The following is a 15,025-nucleotide window of genomic DNA, read 5'->3' on the forward strand; positions in this document are numbered from 1 at the left end:
CCGGCTGTTTCGCCAGCTCCACGCCTGCTCGCTTGACATGTCGCAGGACGGGTGTCATATGTAGGCATTTCCTATAGAAAGTTGCCGCTATGTGGCAAATGGCTGCCACTCAGTCACTTTGCGGCTTGACACCGCACTGATTGATGACATGGGTAGTGGCGGAGTGGTTGGGTGAGGTGGTTTTGCCACCGTGAGCCCCGGCAGGCCCTGCCGGGATGTCTTGGACGTCTTCTTCCGGGGGTGACCCTATCCTTGTCGAGCTCGCCTGCCCGGCAAGGGACGCTTTTCTCCTGGTGGTATCTTACTCCTCTGGCTTGATCTTGGTCTTCTTGATCTGCATGTTGGTCCTTCGATGATCTTGGTTCCTTGCATCCTGGCAGGGCCTTGGCCGGTCCGTGAACGGGTCAGGGGAAAATATATTATACCCCTGTTTGTTTTCCCCGACAAAATGTGAGACCTAAACGTTATTGTGAATATGGTTAGTTCATAATCTTTGCTGAAAACTTGGATGCTTTTTGGAATAAATAAGAAATACTGGCGAAAGAATCAACTAGAGGGGACCCTCCAGCTGTCCACAAGGGTGGAGGGCGCCCCCCCCCTAGGGCACGCCCCCTACCTTGTGGGTCCCCTGGACCTCCACTGACCTCAACTCCAACTCCATATATTCACTTTCGGGGAGAAAAAACAGAGAGGATTCATCATGTTTTTCGATACAGAGCTGCCGCCACCTCATGTTCTTCATCGGGGGAGCGGATCTGGAGTCCGTTCAGGGCTCCGGAGAGGGGAATTCGTCGCCATCATCATCACCAACCTTCCTCCATCACCAATTTCATGATGCCCACCGCCGTGTGTGAGTAATTCCATCGTAGGCTTGCTGGACGGTGATGGGTTGGATGAGATTTATCACGTAATCGAGTTAGTTTTGTTAGGGCTTGATCCGTAGTATCCACTATGTTCCGAGATTGATGTTGCTATGACTTTGCTGTGCTTAATGCTTGTAACTAGGGCCCGAGTGTCATGATTTCAGATCTGAACCTATTATGTTTTCATTAATATATTTGTGTTCTTGATCCTATCTTGCAAGTTGTAGACACCTATTACGAGTTATGATCCGCCTACCCCAAGGTGACAATAATTGGGATTCTTTTCGGTGATTACAGTAGTTTGAGGAGTTCATGTATTCACTAAGTGCTAATGCTTTGGTCCGATTCTCTATTAAAATGGGGCCTTAATATCCCTTAGTTTCCATTAGGACCCCGCTGCCACGGGAGGGTAGGACAAAAGATGTCATGCAAGTTCTTTTCCATAAGCATGTATGACTATACACGGAATACATGCCTACACTATATTGATGATTTGGAGCTAGTTCTGTGTCACCCTAGGTTATAACTGTTGCATGATGAATGCCATCCGACATAATTATCCATCATTGATCCATTGCCTACGAGCTTTTCACATATTGCTCTTTGCTACGTTACTTTGTCGTTGCCACTATTACAATTGCTACGAAATTGGTACTGTTACTTTTGCCGTTGTTACCGTTACTTCCATACTACTTTGCTACTAAATACTTTGCTACAGATATTAAGTCTTTCAGGTGTGGTTGAGTTGACAACTCAACTACAAATACTTGAGAATATTCTTTGGCTCCCCTTGTGTCGAATCAATAAATTTGGGTTGAATACTCTACCCTTGAAAACTGTTGCGATCCCTTATACTTTTGGGTTATCAACAAGCCAAGCAATTGTTTCACACTTTTAATGTTCTCAAGCTTTTTCAACTTTCACGCAATACATGCGCGTGAGCTATGGATATAGCACTATAGTTGGAATAGAAGGTGGTTGTGAGGAGAAGCCAAAAAGGGAGAAAGTATCACATCAACTAGGCAAATTAATGGGCTATGGAGATGCCCATCAATTGATATCGATGCAAGTGAGTAGGGATTGCCATGCAACAGATGCACTAGAGCTATAAGTGTATGAAAGCTCAAAAGAATACTAAGTGGGTGTGCATCCAACTTGCTTGCTCAGAAAGATCTAGGGCAATTTGAGGAAGCCCGTCATTGGAATATACAAGCCAAGTCCTATAATGAAAAATTCCCACTAGTATATGAAAGTGATAAAATAGGAGACTCTCTATCATGAAGCAAATGGTGCTATTTTTGAAGCACAAGTGTGGAAAAAGATAGTAACATTGTCCCTTCTCTCTTTTTCTCTCATTTGGTTCTTTTTTCCTTTTGGGCTCTTTGGCCTCTTTCTTTTTTATCTGGGCTCTTTGGCCTCTTTTTTATTTTCAAGTCTGGAGCCTCATCTCGACTTGTGGGAGAATCATAGCCTCCATTATCCTTTCCTCACATGGGATAATGCTCTAATAATGATGATCATCACACTTTTATTTACTTACATTCTCAAGAATTACAACTCAATACTAGAACAAATATATGACTCTATATGAATGCCTCTGGCGGTGTACCGGGATGTGCAATGATCTAGGTGACATGTACAAAATATGAAGGGTGGACAAGCCACAAATACTATGCCAACTACATGATCATGCAAAGCAATATGACAATGATGGTGCGTGTCATAATAAATGGAACGGTGGAAGTTGCATGGAATACATCTTGGAATGGCTATGGAAATTGCCATAATAGGCAGTATGGTGGCTGTTTTGAGGAAGGGTATATGGTGGGTTTAATGCACCGGTGAAAGTTGTGCGGTACTAGAGAGGCTAGCAATGGTGGAAGGGTGAGAGTGCGTATAATCCATGGACTCAACATTAGTCATAAAGAACTCACATACTTATTGCAAAAATGTATTAGCCGTCGAAGCAAAGTACTAATACGCATGCTCCTAGGGGGGTAGATTGGTAGGAAAAGACCATCGCTCGTCCCCGACCGCCACTCATAAGGAAGACAATCAAAAATAAATCATGCTCCGACTTCATCACATAACGGTTCACCATACGTGCATGCTTCGGGAATCACAAACTTTAACACAAGTATTTCTACCAATACACAATTAATCTCCAGCATGAGTCTAATATCACCATCTTTATATCTCAAAACAAATGCAAGGAATCAAACTTCTCATATATTCAATGCTCTTTATGAAAGTTTTTATTATATCCCTCTTGGATGCCCATAATACTAGGACCAAATTCATAACCTAAGCAAAATGCCATACTGTTTTAAGACTCCCGAAATAATATAAATGAAGCATGAGAGTTCATCAATTTCTACAAAATAAAATCACTGCCATGCTCTAAAAAGATATAAGTGAAGCACTAGAGCAACTACCTAGCTCAAAAGATATAAGTCAAGCACATAGAGTATTCTAATAAATTCACGATTAAAGTGTGTCCCTCTCAAAAGGTGTGTAGAGCATGGATGGTTGTGGCAAACTAAAAGGAAAAAACTCATATAATACAAGACGCTCCAAGAAAATCACATATCATGTGGTGAATAAAAATATAGCCTCATGTTAATTTATCGATGGATTGAAGACGAAAGAGGGGATGCCATCCGGCGCATCCCCAAGCTTAGATGATTGGTTGTCCTTTAATATTACCTTGGGGTGCCTTGGGAATCCCCAAGCTTAGGCTCTTGTCACCCCTTATTCCATAGTCCATCAAATCTTTACCCAAAACTTGAAAACTTCACAACACACAACTCAGCATAAAACTCGTGAGATCCGTTAGTATAATAAAGCGAATCACCACTTTAGGTAATGTTGCGAACTCATTATAAATTTATATTGATGTTATATCTATTGTATTCCAACTTCTCCATGGTTCATACCCCCCCCCCCCCCCCGATACTACCCATCCATTCATTAAAATAAGCAAACAACACAAAGAAAACGGAATCTGTCAAAAACAGAACAGTCTGTAGTAATATGGAAATTTTGTATACTTCTGTAAGTCCAAAAATTCTGAAAAATTAGGACAATATAGGCAATTTGTACATCAATAAAGTGGAAAAAAATGCAGAATTTTTTGTTGCTCCAGCAGGTCAGATCAATTCTGCTACTGGGCGTAAAAGTTTATGTTTTTCAGCAGAATCAAATCAACTATCATCATGACCATCCCAAAGGTCCTACTTGGCACAAACACTAGTTAAAACACTAAAACACAATTACTACAGAAGTAATAATGTGTATTCTCATATAAATAGAAAGGAAAAATATTGGGTTCTCTCCCAACAAGCGCTTTTCTTCAAAGCCATTTAGCTAGGCATTGGGATTTCAATGATGCTCACATGAAATATAATAATTGAAATAAAAGAGAGCATCATAAAACATGTGATAAACATATTTAAGTCTAGCATACACTACTGCAGGATGCTGCTAATGCGACACTACGATCAGAGACCCTTCGACGAAACTGTGTGCGATGCATTAATCACAAATGGGGATGTAAAAAACCGTCAAAAAAGATGAAAAACATTTGCGATGACGGATGCATCAAACATGGTTCAGAATTTAGTTGCGTGTGCGATGAGGGGCATACGCTTCAGTTCAATGAACTGTTTGCGATGAGGCAGAAGAACAGAAATGGGCAACCAGATGAAGGTATGTGCGATATACAGCATACGGTTCACTCAGATGAACTGTTTCTAATTAGGCAACACAAAAGAAACGGTCAGCCAGATCAAGGTGTGTGCGATATACGGCATACATTTCACTTGCATGAACTGTTTGCGTTGAGCCAAGAGAACAGAAACGGTTCAACTTAACAAGATGTGTGTGATACGCGGCAAACAGGTGTGTAATTGGAAACATGTGGGAAGACCGATAACAACACAGACGATTCCTGTTAACAACCCGTGTGTGTTGTGAGCAAATGATTGCTGGTATACAATTGTCAGTGATTGATGAACCAACGGGTTCCATTGTTTGGTCTGTGTGCGATGTGATTTGCTCTATCTACAGAGCATCAACATATATACTTAAAAAGACAACATTGCAAAACCAAATTAAGCATACAATTACATAAGTGAATACACACATAACATTTGCACACACCAAAGTAAGCAATTACATGCATACTAAACTAGGAGAAACGAGGATCTAATCATCTACTTATTGTTGCGATGACGCTTTCTATTGCTCTGCTTCCGGCTGGATCCCTGGCCGATTTGGGGACGGAGGCACTTCCTCATGTCAACGATCCGCCTATACATGTCGTAGCTCGTGTACGCCTCCTTGGTCGCGTACACGACGTGAGCTTTGTCGAGTTTCTCCATCCAGGCCGAGTGCCAGGAACGCTTGTCCTTGTTGCAGGAATCCTTCATGTCTCTGTAGTAGGGGCTAATGATGGCCTCGGCAAGGTGAACCAGTGAGTCCTTCTCATGCTCCTTGCTGCCCCAGATCTTGTATTGGCCCTGGATATCGACAAGATTCTGGCAGGCGATGCCTGAATTCTCAAGCGCCTTTACATCGTTGGTGATGTCCACCGTAGCAAACATGTAGTGGGGGCTGTTGACAAACCTGGCGAAACGCTTGCAAGGCCTTGTGGCCAGGCAGTATGGTAGACGAGGAGATGGTTGGGCACGCACATCTGGGTGACGGCGACCTTGGGACGAGACCCGACATGAGCACGGGTGTACTCGAGGTCAAAACCCGACCACCTTGTACTTCTCCTCGGCAAGCAACAACTCCATGATGTGGATGGAGTGCTCCACCCAGACCCGGGTTGTGTCCACCACGGCATGCAAGGTGAACTGATGTTCGTCGTCGGCAGCCGCTCGGAGCGCCATCGGAGCCGCACAGGATACCCTCTAAGAATTTGTCGTGGTGGGTGTGCTTCTTGCAATGGTGGGGCACGATCGAAAGGTTGAAGAGACACAAGAGTTAAATGGCCACTGTAATAAATGGGGGGCGACCGGCCTGTAATCGTCATGTCTTGTCATGTCGTTCATAGCGGAGGATTCCAGTGCATGCTTGACAACAACACACCGCACGCATTTCGTTTGACCACGCGTGGGCTCGAAGAGGCGCCAAATGTATCGTCGGTGAGCCTATTCCCGCGCTACCGCGCAGTTTACCGCGCAAGCTTCCCGCCCGGGTAGTTTGGCCATGCGTCGGCTAGAAGAGGGAAAAATCATGGGCGTTTATTGGCAAAAAGCTTTGTAAAAATGAAGTGTGTGGAATTACTACGGTCATAAGTTTACTCGTGGGTGATTAGGTCAAAGTTACACAGAAGGGTGATTATGGACACTCGAGTGCGATAATTAATTCTGCGCTCTACAGGGCACACCGTTGAAGAAACCAACTGTGTGCAATAATGTCGAAAATCGCAATCGAGTTAGCTATACAGATCGTGTGCTGTGAGATTGACAAGGTAAAAAGATTCGAGAATGGTTAATAAAATCTAGGGTTTTTATCATTTATGCCACTGGTTGTGTTTCACTACTCAGTTTTGCCATTAGAAATTACAACTGCTCAAAAAAGCCATCATTCGATGAGATGTTTTCTCAAAAATACCATTAGATGTCTCAAAAATGCCATCGTTCCATTAGATGTTTGCTCAGAAATGCCATTAGACATCATTATTCTCAGGTCAAACTTATTGACCATGTTATATGACAAAAATACCCCTATACCCACATGTCACCTCTCTCTATCTCACAAGGATAAGTGTGGACCCCACTTGTTAGGAATAAGCAAGTGAATAATCTATTATATAATTAAAACAAGAGTAAAACAAGCCATCACGTTTGTCCACATATGTTAATCTTTTTTACAAGCGCGCACGGGAAGGACTACATAGACACGTTTTGTTTGAGTCGAATACAATCACGCATGAACTGATGCATGTCCGAATTGGAAAGAAAAAAAGGAAAAAGAAGGACGCCAATAACTGCCACACGTGTGGTACATTCGACATGCGCCCAAACACGATGTGTGGTGTGAGCCAGAGGCAGCCCACACAGGTTGTGTGTGGGCGGACATTAGAATTGCCCACACGTGTGGGCGCGGCTACTTCGTGCCACACGCCCAACAAATACTACTCATCTCCATCCCGTGCGTGTGTCACGAAGCAAAAATGCCCACACGTCCTGGAGCAGCTACGTTAGGTACCCCACAGGTTGACGATTTAGTTGCCATCCTGGTTGGCAGATGTAGTTATCCGAGATGACAAGTGTAGTTGTAAAAGCATGGCAACTCTATCTGTTTTGGTTAACTATAGTTGACATGTCTAATTTATGATAGTTGCTGCGTGTAATCAAACCGTAGTTGCCGTGTGTGATTAACTACTTGCCGCATATGGTCAAACAGTAGTTACCATGTGTGTTTACCTAGTTGCCACGTGTGGTCCAATCATAGTTGCCATGTATTGTTAATCACAGCTATCATGTGTGTTTATCTGGTTGCCACGTACGCGCAGCTGCAGTTGCCGTCTAGTAAAGAATCACAGTTTCCATGTGTGTACTAAGTTGCCACGTTCGCGTAACTGCAGTTGCCATCCACAACACAGGAGTGTTGTGTGGGACGAAAAGCAATTCGCCCACACGCGCATAACCTAGGTGGTGGTTGTGTGGGCAGAAACTAGTTCGCCCACACAGCGCAGCTGGCAAACAGCGTGGTGCGGGCGTGTGGGCAAACTCTCCAACGCCCACACACCAGCCCCGTCCTACGTGGCACAGAAAATCAACCTTTTCATACCAAAATTCGTGCAAAATGCACTGCACGACGATCCAATCGTGTGGGCGAGTTGAGGAACGCCCACACGTGTGGGCGTTAGTGTTTCCGAAAAATAAAGCTCTTACACGTATCCGAGAGCAATATAGCAGGTCTACGTACAAACTTCAAGAGCCACACGTTTGCATGCATCGAACACATGGACAATATGGAGTAGGCAATTGGCAAAAAAAAAAAACAATTGGCTGTCAGATAAAGGATGCAAGCTGGTCTCTTCTCTCACGTCATCTATCTCCTTCCCTGAAGCAGGTTCCACCCCCCTTGCCACACATGTTTTATAGAGAAGATCAACTGCTAGGGTTTCCAATTTCCTAGCGCTATAGCCGGCACTTCTGATCCTTCCTTCACCGTCGTCGGTGAGGCAGCCGCTGAAGCGCATCGCTTGATCAGCCTAGGAAAAGAAGAGAAGGGCAGGTTTAAATCAACAGCATGAGGGATAAGATGGCCATAACTAAGGTGACATATTGAGGAGCAGCACCCAGCGATAGGGAGGCATAGATTGCTTCTTCAGGCCTTCGTCCACTTCTTCGCCTTGCACATGCATATCTCCCAGCACCACTGCCTCCAAGCGAGGATGCATGGAACCACGGTCCAGCTGCAACAACTTAGGTCTGAGACACATCCGCCTACAAGCAACCACAACCGACAGCTATGTGATGCTCGAACTCCAACTCATCTTTGGATCATCAGTTCTCAGGTTTGTTCATCTTCTGCGTACCTCAATTTCGTGGCTTCTGGAACAAACAAATTGCATATTTGAGATGTTAGATTCTCCATGGAAGTGGTTAAAGCCTTAGACTAATGATGTGACGCATGACCTTTCATAGCTACCTCTACTCTGATCGGATTTATAAATCAAGGTTAATCTTATTTGCAAATATAAAAAAGTATTTACATGATCTTTACAACATAAATGCGTCACTGTGTATGAAAGAAAAATTATTTATGGAATTGTACAGAATTTATTTACATATTCATCATAGCCAAAATGTGTCATTCTGCTTCAAACAAGATGATGTTGATTTGAGCTAATAATACATGACCATTGTAGCACTTAAAGGAGGAACTCAACAATATTTTTAATAGCAGAAGGAGGAACTCAAAAATTATGAGCAAACTGTGGTAAGTTTCCAATTCAGCAACTTTTTGATTGACCAACTTATATGACATGCACTTTTTCTAATAATTGTTCCATTTAATATATTTTTGAACAGTTGTACATTATACTAAGATTTGTTTTGTTTCTACTAAAATGATGCTGATTTGTGCTAATAATTTCTATATGTACATGAGCATGGTAACAAGTACATGAGTAACTCAAAGAACTGTGGTATAAGTTTCTAAATCAGCAACTTTTTGATTTGCCAACTATATAGCATGTAGGATCGTGAAGAGTTTTTAATAGCTATAGGTAATGGCAATAGGCACATGGTCAATGATTTCAGAAGGTTCTGTAAATCTTCCAGTTGACCAGTGTTTTAATAAGATGTCAATGCACATTGGACTTTTGTAATATAGTTTTCTTATACTACCATGATGAATACAGTTTTAGACCTATCCTCTAGACATCCATTCACTCTATACTTTTTTTTCGAGGGTACGCCAAAGACGTACCATAGCTTTATAGAAGAGAGAAAAATATTTACAAGAGATTACACGGTCGGTAGAAGGCCCTCACAAGATCCCTCCACCAAACCCTCCACTCATCCAACAGCTACCCTACTACTCACACCAAATGGTTACTCCGGTGGCTCCCGCTCTAGACCACATTGCCAAATCTTGCCAAATCAAATCCACAGTTCCACCTACATTCCTAAGGTCATTACGGCCAAAGACCCTTCCGTTGCATTGTTTCCATAGATTCCAGCAGATCGAAATGACCACTGAGTCGAAGCCCTTCCTCAGCCTTTTCGGGACATGCTTCCTCGCAGCATCCCACCAAGCATCTATGGTGGAATGGTGTGTTGGGCAGAGATCTATATTGATGTTCATTCTGAGAAAGCAACTATACCACACCTGCCTCGCAAACACACACTGCATCGTAATATGATCAACCGTGTCCTCCTCCTGCTCGCAAAGGTAGCATGGCGACTTTGGTCCTGTAACCCATGTCGAAAACGTCTGTCAGCCGTCCAGAGTCTGTATTGCACCGCCAGCCACATGAAGAGCTTGCACACGAGCGGTGCCCAACACTTCCATATAGCAGCATAGGCCTGAAACCGGATTCCTCCCATGCAAAGCATCGTGGTCATTCTTATATTGACATGGTTTTAAGGTACATGGTTTATACAATTCTGAAAGTACATGGTTTAAGGTACATGGTTTTACAATCTATACTTAATACATATGTTTAAGGTACATGGTTTTACAATCTCTAGATTGCCTTCGAGATGCCCAGATGCTCCAAGGAATGTCTTGGTATAGCAGAAAATAAATTGTGCGACGAGAATATCATACATTCTTATATTGACATGTATGCAAATAGCAGATTGTGAATACAAATAGCAGCACACGACCGTGAGATGCTGGCCTTCTCATTTCTGGTGCTGTCAGACTACTACCACATGTAAGTGCCAACTGATGATATGCATCATATGTAAATTTCTTGTACTTTATTTGTAGCAGTGTTGTACTACATAGTATTTTAATTTGCTCTTAGCAAGAAATAATCTATTCATGCTGCCTTTTCTTTTAAAAAAGGCTTTATGAACCGGAAGTTGGTTATTATGTGTCAATAATTTGGCCATATGAGATAGATGCTTTGTTACCAAGAATAATTAACTGAAACAAATGCATGTCTGAATGTATTTCTAAAATTTACAATATGAATTGCTTTTGACAGTGTTGTATCCATGTATTTTCGTGATATTTTAGTTTTTAAAAAACCTTTTTCGAAAATTAGTTTGATGGATTATTCTGCTATTGGTAATTAGATTACCTTTTGTGTGTTAATATGTCACCTTGGATACTAATTTGGGTATAGGATTATTGAGCAGAAGCTTACATATTGAACTTTCTCAAGTAACTTCTGGTCACCCTATCAAGTAACTAAGAAACAATCTTCCAGTTGCCAACAACTTTTAGTGACCTAAGCAATTAATGTGATTTGATATTATATTTGCTTTGCTGCTAAGTCTAAATGTGGGTACTTTGTTTTTGTTCAGAATTGTGCCGCCGGGCAAAGCTAGCGTTATGTACATATCCGGTTGTGCTAAGTTTTTAATAGCTATAGGTAATGGCAATAGGCACATGGTCAATGATTTCAGAAGGTTCTGTAAATCTTCCAGTTGACCAGTGTTTTAATAAGATGCCAATGCACATTGGATTTTTGTAATATAGTTTTCTTATACTACCATGATGAATACAGTTTTAGACCTATCCTCTAGACATCCATTCACTCTATACTTAATACATATGTTTAAGGTACATGGTTTTACAATCTCTAGATTGCCTTCGAGATGCCCAGATGCTCCAAGGAATGTCTTGGTATAGCAGAAAATAAATTGTGCAACGAGAATATCATACATTCTTATATTGACATGTATGGATAATGTTGAAGCATGCATCATGTTTACGTGGTAGACTCAAATTAGAAATAATTGAATCAAGGTATGCAAGCAAATGTACGCAGCTCCAACTGGCATCTTTTCTTCTGGTTCAGTATGTTTTCGTTATATCTTACAAACGTTTTGAGTGACCATGTTCAAATATCATGTGAGCTTGGCTTTGTCATGTCCTACATGGTTCATTACCTTTTATGGTATGGAGCCGTGTGTAGCAATGGTTTTATTTTCTATGGTTGGTAAATCGCCATTATATTATTTCCTACCAACAAGGGCGGCAATGGTGAATAATAGAATCTAAAATGGATACACGTACATGAGGTAGAAAGACATGCGTGTATTCTCTAGGATTTTAATTGAAGTGAAGTTGTAGTACTGTATTGATCAGTCCGAGCTTAAGTGATGAGGTACCATAGATCATTGGCTAAGCCAAACTGGCACGGGTATATAGAAACTACTACATGATATTGTTGTATAAGGCATTTTTTAGGTTCTTATTTTTAGTTTCGCCAGTGGCTGGTGCTTAAGATAGCATACATCGTCTTTTCAAGTTAGCCACAAATTTAGAAGTATTGAAAATGATTGAAGGTATGTACGAAAATGTATGAAGCTTCGACTCACATCCCCTTTATCAGTTCAGTGTGCTTAAAAACTGCAACATTGTTCTGAGTGACCATGTTCATGTTACATGTTCGCCTTACACAGGCATTATTCTATTGTGGTTCTTTCCCTCTTTCTGATATACTATGTAGCAATATGTTTATTTCTATGGTTGGTAAATCATTATTCCACATTTTTCTACCAATAAGAGCATATGTGAAGAATATAATTTCAAATGCAATCAAATGTGCACATGAGGTAGCAAATCATACATGTCTACTATGAGATTTAAATTGCAGGGAAGTTGTCGTACTGAACTGACAAATATGAGGCTTAAGTGATGCGGTATTATGCATCATCCTCTCAACAAAAATGGCTCTGGTATGTATAAACTACTGCACAATACTATTGTATTAAACAAAGATATTGATGCCTTTTTTCGGGTGCTTAACTACTTATTTGTAACTCTGCTAGCAGTGGATGTTTAACATACATTTATCCAACACAATTATATTTTTGGGTTAATTTTCCAGTCAAGGTAGTGTATTGGCTCTCAAGAAATTTTCTCTACAACTTCTGCTAAGAACTTATCTGGTAATTATGTGATTGTAAATTAGTATTTTGTATTTTTAACTATGACAAGGTAGAATATTATTTTGACCTAATTGTATTCACTGTATAATTAATTAGGATCCTAGGTGTGACCAATTTCCTATTTCTCTTGGTGGATCTGAGTTTCTCTTCCAACCGCACAGAGAAATGTGTCGATATATGTGGGTTCTAACATAAATAAATTGGTCTTATGGATAGGGTAGAAATACAGTGTGCATAGGGTTTTTTAGATGGGTTGTAGCCTGCCATATTATTCACACATTATATGAACATAATGGCTTCTTTCTGCAGTTGTTCTTGCAATGTTTTGTTTCACTTATTAATCTACAAAATTTTATCTACTGCAGTGCCAAGCTTCACCTATGTTTTAAGAAGGTGAGCTAATTATTTTTGTCAGTTACTTCCGTTCTGATATGCAGTCCCGCATCACTAATTCATGAGTGCAACTACTTCTGTTTTCTTTTAATTCCATGCAAGCTGATCTTTGCACGGGTCTTTCAAATTTTATTGGCAGTAATGTTTCTCAGTTCACCACATTTGTCTTTAAGTGGCTGACATATGTATGTGCTTGACTCTTTCTTATAGTTCGCTATATTTTGTTACAGATAGATTTGAATTACTAATTTTGATTTGCATTGTATTTTTAACGCGTCAAACCATACCCCTTATCTGTGCACCCATTGGTGATCAATTGTATCGCCACTCTACTTTTCCACGGGATGAGACAAAATGAAGCAATTCTTTCAGATGCCTGCGAAGGTTATATTTAGCTTCGGCTAACTTCAGTTGGATATTCCATGTTGTTCATGTTGTGTGAGAATAGTATCTATAGGATATTCATATAAGATCTTTATCTGATTAAGTTGCCTATTTTAAGCAGATCGGCCTTTCAAATTCCAGAATGTAAAGGTTCAGCTTATGATCAGTTGCGGGTCTAGGATTTGAGAACAGGGTGGTCCTTCTAAAAAAATTTGACAACAAATATGACATTGTGAACGTTCTAACTAACTACCAATACCACAGAAATATATTGATATGGTCTTACAAACTTACTAAAATTGTCAATTAAGTCTCAGTTTTGCATACAAGACTTAGAGACATTATAACTAATTTACTTTCTATCAATTATAAATTCATAATAACATAATTCAACGGAAATTATGTACTGAACGGTGGGTACTACAGCGAAGAGCAAACCCTAAAATCAAAACTTGGTAATCGCAAAATGGGTAGTGGCCGAGCTGAACTGGTACCTCAAATCAACACGGATGGTTGCTGGCTGGCTACTGCCTCTCGGCCGAGCGCCGATGTGCGGATTGGGCGGCGGCGGCGGCTTGCAAGGGCACGACTCCGCAGTTGAGGTGGCGCGGCCGCCGCCGAGCCCCAAACACCAAGCGGACGGGACGGACAGGCTGCGGTCCTGGGCGCCGAACGATCGGCTACATAGGAGGGGACGGCGAGCGACGAGCGAGCGAGACAGCGAAATCTGGAGCTCGCGAGGAAGCGAGCGGCTGGCTCGATGTGTCAATGACTGGGTCTGCAATTCTGGATGTGTCTCGGCGGCTAGGGGCAATCCTGGCTGCGTGAATTTTTTTTCTCATCCTGGGCAGAGGGTCAGGAATAGCTACTGGGCTTTTATTTTATTTAATACTATTTTCCTGGCCCATATCGAATCAGATAGGCTGGTCCAAAATTCCAGGGTGGGCCTAGCTGCCTTCATATCAATTTTACCCACGTCAGAACATGTTGCATATTCTCAAAAAACAACGTCAAAACATCTCTATGAAATTTGGTTTAACCAGAGACATTCATAACATCATATTTCACCTTTCGTAAGATCCAAAGTTTTCATTCATTTCCATATCAAGAAATTAGCAAGTTATAATGAGCTTACGAAATAATGTAATTGCAATTCCGGTCATATGTATGTTCCATATTTTGTGATCTTTTGAGGCTATAAGTACGACATATGATTATACCAATTTTTGTACTTGATGATTGAACGATGGCCGCACATAAGTAATGGCAGGAAGATTCGGACAAAAGTTATTGATGCTAATAGACCATTGGATAAGAAACCAAGTGAAAAATACAAAATATTATTTTGAAATCTATGTTCTACATGACAAGCAAAGGAGCATATTGAGGGCGTGTTTGGATCTCCTCCTGCTCCATGCTTCACATATTACTGGAGCGGATTCGAGCCGAACGAAATAGCCTCGAGAAGCTAGCTTCAGGAAGCTGCAATCGATCCCAGTGCAAAAAAGCGAAGCGCCGTCGACCCAGCTCCACGGATTGGAAAATGGGAAGGTCACTCTATTTACAAGGTGTTGCCACCACTAAACGTACCGGTTCGCTGCCCCCTCGCTCGAGAAAAAGAAACTACCGATCTCCAGGAAATAGGTACGCCTCTCCCCACTTGAATCGGTGCACTGGGCCTGAAATAGCTACCTCCACCTGGCCCAATAGGCGCCAAACGGGCCACAACCCTCCCAGCTGGGCTCCAATGCTACGAGAAGCTCGCGATTCAAGCAGAACGGTTTCTGG

General features: G+C 41.6%; 1 long non-coding RNA gene across 1 annotated transcript; it reads right to left on the reverse strand.

Annotated features, from left to right (window-relative positions):
• Positions 1–7,748: 7,748 nt before the first annotated feature.
• Positions 7,749–14,018, reverse strand: LOC109763769 (uncharacterized). Its single transcript, XR_005767777.3, has 4 exons — positions 13,732–14,018; positions 8,422–8,437; positions 8,182–8,329; positions 7,749–8,094 (listed from the first exon to the last, which is right to left on the reverse strand). It is a non-coding gene; the product is annotated as an uncharacterized lncRNA (long non-coding RNA).
• Between the last annotated feature and the right edge of the window lie 1,007 nt (positions 14,019–15,025).

Source organism: Aegilops tauschii, chromosome 2, assembly GCF_002575655.3.
Source record: "Aegilops tauschii subsp. strangulata cultivar AL8/78 chromosome 2, Aet v6.0, whole genome shotgun sequence".
Classification (NCBI taxonomy): Eukaryota; Viridiplantae; Streptophyta; class Magnoliopsida; order Poales; family Poaceae; genus Aegilops; species Aegilops tauschii.